The sequence below is a fragment of the Anser anser genome, assembly GCF_964211835.1.
Source record: "Anser anser genome assembly, chromosome: 5".
Lineage (NCBI taxonomy): Eukaryota > Metazoa > Chordata > Aves > Anseriformes > Anatidae > Anser > Anser anser.
This window is the reverse complement of record NC_139725.1, coordinates 45,371,715-45,381,321: the sequence shown is the minus strand read 5'-3', so window position 1 is coordinate 45,381,321 and position 9,607 is coordinate 45,371,715.

Here is a 9,607-nt window from a genome sequence, read left to right as displayed (position 1 = left end):
AGTTTAATTAGAACAATAAGATCATTGATATACAACTTGTTACCAAAAATTAGACTCTGACAGAAATTTGTACTCCCCCCAAATTGTAAGAATATATATATATATTTTCTGGCTTGGATGGTGCCCATGGTAGAAGGAAAAAACAAAAGGGGGGGGGGTGGTATTTATAGAGCATTATAGAGCAGTATCTCAATGGGGTTGATTACTGCTTGAGATTTTACTTTCAAGAAGGGAATTCCTGAGGCGTAATGAACCTGTCCCAAACATTAGCTTCAAACAAAGGACCTAAATGTTGTTTAAAGACTTTGATCACAGACAAATCAAATTCAGCTAAAGTAGCCTGATTAATTGACTCACGTTATTCCAGTGTGCTTCTAATGTTCATGTTAATGAATCCACTGGCCTAAATGTGCCTTGAAGAGCTAATGTGTGACATTCTGGAAACACCTTGACTGAGCATCCTGTTCAATTCATTATGGCCTCAAAAATTTGCAAGCCTCATTCTGTTACTTGAGAGGAAACATTCATTCTAGGTCATACATATGAAACGTGTGAATACTTTGAACATTTTAGTTCCCGCTAAGATGTTGCCTAGTATATAGAATTAAAGAAGAGTTAGCAAGCAGGAAAAAACAAACCACCCTCTTTTTAAATCAGTATTTCTTGTATCTTCATATATATAGTCTTTGCTTTAACTTTAAAAAAAGCTCAGCAATTGGTGATTTAGCAATTGTTTAAATGTGCAGGTAATAGAAGGGGAAGTTTTCTCCAAAGCTTTATCTTCTTTAGGAACTAATCAGCCTTTGATGTCCTTTAATGCAGTTCCTTTTTCCTTATATCCTTCCTGCACCTGACTTCCCGACTCTTATTCTTCTTACCCTGTAATACTCTTGGTGATGATTTTCCCATCACAGCCTTAGGTTTTGTGGAGTCAAGGCTACAGATTAGCAGAGGACTTCACTTCGAGTACTTTTGAAAGGCTGCTAGATGTCAGAAGGTCAGATTAGGTGTGGGAGGACACAGCATTTTGTTCTATTAACTTTGGTAACCTCAGTGTATCACTGATTATCTGCACACAGGTTTGTTCTCACAGATAGTTTTCCACATGCCAGCCTAAAGAGATAAACACTGGGTTTCTGGGCAGGCAATAACAGCACAAACATGTATTTAGCTTCCTGCAGACTGGAAGGGAGTGAACATACAGATTTTAATCTAACCCTGGCTACCAGAGCTCCTCTCTCCCCATGTCTGTCAGCAGTTAGTAAAAACTTGTAAAGCCAACATTCCAGCCTTGCACAGGGTGAAGGTCTGAGCACTGGGAGTGCCATATGCTAGACCCGGCCAGATGTCTTATGAGGCAAATCTTTCTGAGGTTTGCTCAGAGACTCTCAGGAAATTAGATCAGTCCCTCCAAACCAGAAATTGGTGGACTGTGCTTGTAAATGTAAAGCACTTGCTTCATGAGAAGAGAGAGTCTTGTAGCTGCTGTCACTAGGGAAGGAACAGCAGATTTGTACCAGCTGCAGATGTTCTCTCTAGTGAGCCTTGCAGATCTTTACAGACTGACTGAATGGCACTGCGTGGGGCTTAGCAGTTCACAGTACTAAAACTGTCCACAGCAATTCACCTAAATACTGAACACATCTGATGGAAAACAGCGCCACTTTGCCAAGAGTGTTTCCAGAGCATCTAAAAGTACTTGAAAAGCCAGAAGTACAGCTCCACCATAGAATAGTTTGAAAACAGCAGGACTGGATGCAAAAATCGTAACTGTTATCTCAGGACATTTGTCGTGCCTGTCACCAACACCTGTATACCTCAGTATAATGATGCTCCTCTGTTGTACAATACCATGGCAAACTGTCCAGCATCACACCTAGTTCCTCTTGTGCAGATTGCAGTGACCCCTTTATTCATACTGCATGACACTGGTGCTGAGCTGATCGGAAGTTCAACTATCCTGTTTATTATTGGGACAGATATCTACGAAACAGTAGTTCAACAAGTTTTCCCAGTGCTTCTTTCAGCAGTAGAAGTATGACAATAGTTGAGTCTGGGAGAGAAAGTTCAACAGACCTTTTCTGTTCCAGTGGGACTAGCTTTTTGTTGTTTGTTGTAAGAGTTTTTCATTATATGTTTAGATATTTATGAAAATCTCCAGGAGACCTCCATTTCCATTTACTTGTACCTTCTACAGACCTTGGAGTATCTGAAACAGAATTTTACATGGCACAAATAATTTTCTTCAGGTTTTAGATTTTTTTTTTTTTTTAGTGACAAAACCAGGAGATGCTCCTTGTGGTTTATGACAGCTGTTTGGACTTAAGTTGTAAAAGAAAGGAGAAAAAACAGTCATTGTAAGCTTAGTATAACAGTCCATATCAATGTAAGGCAAAAGGCAGATTTTAAGGGCACCCAACTGTCCCTCGTAACACCATAAAGCCTCCATTACACTCATTTCCCTTGTTCTGAAAGCAGATCACCACTCCATGAGAAGAGGCATGCAAGGAGTGGCCCCTTGATGCTGTGAGACCTTTTTGCTTTAAAGGACAGAATTTCACCAGAACTGACCAGAGCAACAACAGAAAAACAAATGGACCATGAGAACTAGGTATGTTTCCATTCCCAAACTGGCTGCGGAGGAGGAAGATTTTCCTGTTGCATTTATGCTCTTTTAATCAATTTCATGTTTTCTCCCGCTGCAGAAATGAATGGGCTGCTTCAGTGATTTAAACATTTACAGTGCCAGATCAGCCTAAACCAATTGAATCATTTTAGCTTTTTTCCCCCTTTGTTTCAGGCCAGGTAAATAGATACTATAAGTCATTACAGAGATTGTGGCTGTCTGGATCATTACCCAGAATACCATCTGCGAGTATTTTGTCAAGCTTCCTTCTATTAAAATGTCATTAGATTGCTTCTGATGTTCATTTGTGGACAGTGGATAAATCAGTCCACTTGATAGATAAACAGGAACCCAAGTAACTATTTTTTAATTGGGTCTACTACCATATGTTGGCACTCAAGATATATTTAATCATTGATAAGAATTTGGTTAAGTATATCTTAAATCTATTTGATTTGTCAGTGGAATTAAAAAATAGCATCACTTGACAGGGCTTTTGAGTTAATTGTGGGCTTATTCTTACATTGACATACAACAAGGAATACAATTTTAAAATGCATACATTATACTAAAATGTAGCATGTATGCATGTTTACTAATATTTACAGAATGAGAACTATTGAGTCAAGTCAGTGGTTCTTGACTTTGGAATTGAAATTAAGTAGTAGTAGTATTTTTATTAATAAAAAGAACGTATTGTCTGAAAGCCTTTTTGTATGCTTTTGGGGGAATAACTAATTTGAATATAGTGGGCAACTAATTCTAAGATATAAGATACACCTTTTTAAGTGTATGTATACGCTTTTATTGTGTAGTTTTCAGTTTTAACAGAATGAAAAAAAACTTTACCTTCAAAACTTAGTCTGCTTTACGTCACGCTCTTTTTAGTTTTCATATCACAGTGAGTTTAAAAATGCTGTGGAGTGCCCTGAGGATAACTCTGCTGGAAATTCAATCACAGTTCATACAAGATCACACTGCTCAGCTTGCTTTCTCCATCCTGGCAGCCTGAACCAGAGATGCTCATGAGTCACCACAGAATGCAACAATCCGTGGCTCCTTCAGGGCATTATGTAAATTTACAAATAAGTCTGTCATGTGACTAGCATTTCTTAAGGATTTATGAGCTTAAAAATTTAAACGTGGTTAACCTAAATACAACTGATATGATAGAACTTCACAGTTCATACTTTCCATTATTCATCACTCCCTTTTGAAATATAATCTTCTGTGAATTTTTTTTCTGAAACATTCCAGGCATGAACTCATCCCAAAGTTGTTTTTTTTTTTTTTTTTTTTGTTATTGCTTTAATTTTCTGGTGGAAAATGTCAAGACATTTTACATAGGTTTTTCAGAAATGGTGAATAATGGAGATAGATCCACACACAGACACATGCACACAGACGTATGTTTTTCCCATGGAAGATAAGAAGATACATTATCACACCTACAAAAGAAGATGCCCATGCCAAGTATGATTGATGTTTGTCAACTGCATCAAAACAATTAAGTAGGACTCCCCAGGAAAAATAATACTCAGGTAAGTTGTTGAGAACTTGCAGGTGAGCATTTTGCTGTGGAACACAAACACATCATACTAACTGTGATAGTACTTGCCCCAGGCTAGAACTTTATCATCTCTCTAAGCATAAAGATGAAGGACTCATGGAGCAGATTATCTTGAGGGTCATCACGCGGCACTTGCAGGGCAAGCAGGCGATCAGGCCCAGTCAGCATGGGTTTATGAAAGGCAGGTCCTGCTTGACGAACCTGATCTCCTTCTATGACCAAGTGACGCGCTTGGTGGATGAGGGAAAGGCTGTGGACGTGGTCTACCTTGACCTCAGTAAGGCTTTTGACACCGTTCCCCACAACATTCTCCTCGAGAAACTGGCTGCTCGGGGCTTGGACTGGCGTACGCTTCGCTGGGTTAGAAACTGGCTGGATGGCCGGGCCCAGAGAGTTGTGGTGAATGGAGTCAAATCTGGTTGGAGGCCGGTCACTAGTGGAGTCCCCCAGGGCTCGGTACTGGGGCCGGTCCTCTTTAATATCTTTATTGATGATCTGGATGAGGGCGTCCAGTGCACCCTCAGTAAGTTTGCAGACGACACCAAGCTAAGTGCGTGTGTCGATCTGCTCGAGGGCAGGAAGGCTCTGCAGGAGGATCTGGATAGGCTGGAGCGATGGGCTGAGGTCAACTGCATGAAGTTCAACAAGGCCAAGTGCCGGGTCCTGCACCTGGGCTGCAACAACCCCAAGCAGAGCTACAGGCTGGGAGATGAGTGGCTGGAAAGCTGCCTGGCCGAGAAGGACCTGGGAGTATTGGTGGATAGTCGGCTGAATATGAGCCAGCAGTGTGCTCAGGTGGCCAAGAAGGCCAACAGCATCCTGGCCTGTATAAGAAGCAGTGTGGCCAGCAGGTCGAGGGAAGTGATTGTGCCCCTGTACTCGGCTCTGGTGAGGCCGCACCTCGAGTACTGTGTTCAGTTTTGGGCCCCTCGCTACAGGAAGGACATGGACGTGCTCGAGAGAGTCCAGAGAAGGGCGACCAAGCTGGTGAGGGGTCTGGAGAACAAGTCTTACGAGGAGCGGCTGAGGGAGCTGGGCTTGTTCAGCCTGGAGAAGAGGAGGCTCAGGGGCGACCTCATCGCTCTCTACAGTTACCTGAAAGGAGGCTGTAGAGAGGTGGGGGTTGGTCTATTCTCCCACGTGCCTAGTGACAGGATGAGGGGGAATGGGCTAAAGTTGCGACAGGGGAGTTTTAGGTTGGATGTTAGGAAGTACTTCTTTACCGAAAGGGTTATTAAGCATTGGAACGGGCTGCCCAGGGAGGTGGTGGAGTCACCATCCCTGGAGGTCTTTAAAAGACGCTTAGATGTAGAGCTTAGGGATATGGTTTAGTGGAGTACTTAGTGTTAGGTCGGAGGTTGGACTCGATGATCTTGAGGTCTCTTCCAACCTAGAGAAATCTGTGAATCTGTGAATCTGTGACTGGATCAGCATGGAGGACGACTTGTTTAAAGCAAGTTTTTAAAAGAAGTCAGGGCACATTAAACAAATACTATAGTAGAATATGTGCCACCAAACATGTCTCTATTTTCAGAAGACTTTGTTTCCATTGGTAAGAATCAGCCCCTTGTCCAGCCAAACTCTCATTATGACTATCTAGGTATTTCTGTGGAACATTGCTGAAACTTTTTTTTTGTTTTTTTTTTTGTGGGGTGGGGGTGAGGGTGGGGGAGTCTCTCTTCTTCTCTAAATAGGCAAATGTAACTTCACTGCTCTGGAGAAGCACATACTCTCATGAGCCTTTAGAGACACATATGCTTTCTTTCCCACTCATCTTATGTTGGCATGGGTGCTTTGCAGGTAATCTGTTTAGTGTGAAAGCCTATGCTTGTGTTTCTAGGGACATGCCAATCCAACCTGGTGTATACACATGGTCTGCATGCTCCTAAGAGCACATTCTGGTTGTGCCTGTAGTTGTGCTTGCTGGGGCAGATGCAGAAAGTTGGCAGATCTGGGCCACAGTATGGATACAGTCTTCTGTTCAGAAGGCCACATGTAATATATACGTTATTTACATATATCTTGCAGAAATATATAAATAACTTGCTTCATTTTCTTTCTTCTTCTGCATCAGTGTAAAGATGTTCTAGCTGTTCCTCTGCTGCTGTTGGTCATACCAATGGTCTGTTAGCAAGGAAAGTAGTAATATGGCACAGCTTAAACTCAGATCAAAGATCCAAAGACACCCAACACTAAACAAACTTCTTAGTCCACGTAAAATCTCCCTTATTCAATGGATCAGATTCATAGGAAAATTAGAAGGATAGGTTGAACATCACGAGTTTCTAGGGCCATTGAATAAGGAGACAGATGAGCTCTGAGGACTCCCTGCCATGCACCATTCCCGTTCATCAGGGCATAAGATGCTCAACAGTCTTTTTTATCAAGGACGGATGATCCCTCTGTAGATAGAAACCAAGTCACCTGGATGTTTTGCAGCAATTAAATTAGCTGTTAAATTCCTGTATTCAAATTCCTGTATTTTAATTCTACAAATTTCTCTATACTACTAAGTTGCTTATTGAGAAATATAGTCAATATTTACTTGAAAACTCCAAATGTTATGTGAATTTAAGCAATTTTTTAGACTCCATTTAATGGCATGATCTGCTATGATAAGATCTTAAATTCAGCTTATTTCTTTATGTAGCAAGAAAAGAAAAGTATCTCTGGCAGAAGAAATATATCAACAAGAAGGATATATTTATTCTATTTTTGAAAACTAAAGTGTGTCTTAAATGCCTAGATTTTCTTCCTTAAATTAATGTTCATATTATTCTCTAGAGATTGCTAATTTAATTGCTTTTCCTACTCATTTACAAGAGAGCTATTATTAGAAATCTCTTTTATTTTCTCATATTAACCTCAATTACCTTATTGTGTAAATATTAATGAGATTAGTGTGATGATTATTATTTATATTTTAATTTTTAATGATTATTACTTTTAATAATTATTAATTAATATTTTAATTATTTTTCCATGGCTTATTTGTAACATGATGCACAAGGTGCACCTGAAGGAAAAAAAAAAAAAAAAGAAGTGGAAAACCTAAATATATTTCTGTAAAACTCTCTGGAATTTTACCTTTCTCCAACATTCTCCTCTGCCTAGCTATCACTGGCCTGAGGTTTCAAGAACCTAATTCCATCACCAAAGTACAGTGCTACTGTGCTGTGAAGGTGCTGTCAGTTTTCACACACCACATTAAAACATGCTTTCAGCTGCTAACTGTCTTCTGTTATTTTCTGTGAAAGTCAAAGTGCTAGTTCTGGAGCCTGAAACAACTCCAGAATCCTCAAAGAAGACACGGGATGCCTTCAAGGTAATGTTGGGAAACATTATGTCATAGAATCATGGAATATCCTGAGCTGGAAGGGACCCACAAGGATCATTGGGTCCAACACCTGGTTCCATACAGGACAAACCCCAAATCAGACCACGTGTCAGAATGTTGTCTAAATGCTACTTGAACTCCAACAGGCTCCGTACCATGACTACTTCCCTGGGGAGCCTGTCCCAGTGCCCAAATGCCCTCTCAGTGAAGAACTTTTCCCTAACCCCCAGCCTGACCCTCCCCTGTCCCAGCTCCATGCCGTTCCCTCGGGTCCTGTCGCTGTCCCCAGAGAGCAGAGCTCAGCACCTGCCCCTCCGCTCCCCTCGTGAGGGAGCTGCAGGCCGCCATGAGGCCTCCCCTCAGCCTCCTCTGCTCTGGGCTGAACAAACCAAGGGGCCTCAGCCACACCTCATACATCTTGCTGTCTAGATCCTTCATCATCTTTGTAGCTCTCCTTTGGACACTCCAATAGTTTTATGTAATTCTTATATTGTGGATATTATATCCTCCAGAATAATGTCCTTATACTCCAATCCAGTTGCACCAGGCAATTTGATCCAGACAAAAAAGATCCAGAGAATCTGACAAACCTGATGTGAAAAATTATTTTTGTTCATTTCCTCATCACACTTTCTTTCATTGATCATATTTGTCCACAAAAGATTAAAGGTATGATAAATAACCAAAGGCATGCAGAAACCTAGAAACCTGTGTTAGCGACTGATTTGGAATATTTGCTGTAGATAAAAGCTTGTAGAAACTTTTATCATCTACTTATAAAGGTGATGGATACATTGACAGGCCAGCATCTTTAAAAGGTTGGCACCACTGGAGCTGAGTTTTCATCTTTTGACATTTCTTACGCATTAGAAAACTGAAAATTACAACTCATGTAACTTTAGAGAACAATGTCAAGGAAATGCAAGTTTTGCAGCAATATGAAGGAACAGGCAAAGACAGACTAAAAAAAAAATCCCGTGACTGAGGACCTCATTCAAGGAACTGAGAAGGGTTCAATGTGGAGATCCATAAGCATTATCTCTAGTAGTGTACAATAAACCTGTGAACTAACAAGGTTGTTACACAAAGTGGACACACCTTGAAAGCTATGTTTTTATGCTCTACGCACTCAAGGTGTAGTAGCCAGTTGAGCATAATATTTAGGTGCTGAGTGAGTGTAATATTTAAGCAGGAGGGTGATAATGGCTGTTAATTTTGACTTTTCAATCAAGAATAAATTTAGATAATAATTTATGGCAGAAAGTTAAGACAGGTAATCTCTAAAAGATAAAATTTTGAGAACAAACTGATCTGACATTCCATACTGATAAGGATAAGGATATCTCAAAAGAAAATTTCAAGTTTAAGAAATAATACCTAAGCAATAATATTTCAGCGATTAATCAACAGTATTCACAAGCCTGATTAGTAAGCTAGTATTAAGCAGTTGAAATTCAGCGTGATGTAAGAGACTTGGTTATTTTTATTGCTAAGTCTTACTGCAAAATAGTTTGCCTGAATCTTTAAATGACTTCCATTTAAAGGCTTAAATTCACTATGTGAAAATACTCTGAACTGAGGCACTAGATGAATCAGATTTAAGTTAAGCACCTGGTACTTCTTTGACTCCAGAGCTAGCACTCTCACATCTAAGACCGAGCCACGTCTGTACAACATGAACCATGTCTCAAAATCTAAGTCTTTTTGGCAAATGAATTAATACTGTAATGCTAACATAGTTTCTGCCAATATCAAATAGGCCCAGTAGTATTTTCCATATAGTGAAGTTGTGGGATTGACCTTTTATAGTTCTCAGGTAAAAAGGGCTTGCTGTGATATAAAATTATGATTATTGACCAGAAACAGAAGTCTCTCAAGCAAGGAGCAATAATTTATTGATGTCTTCATTCCTAAGTTTGCAAATAAAGCCAGATAGGTATCCTGGTAATACAGTCTCAAGGAGAATAAGAAGTGTGACAGAAGACTTGCCCGCTTCTACATGCTCCATTATGCAAGCTGAGAAACTTTCAGATATTTTTTTTTTAAACTGAAGTTATGAAAATATAAGCACAGG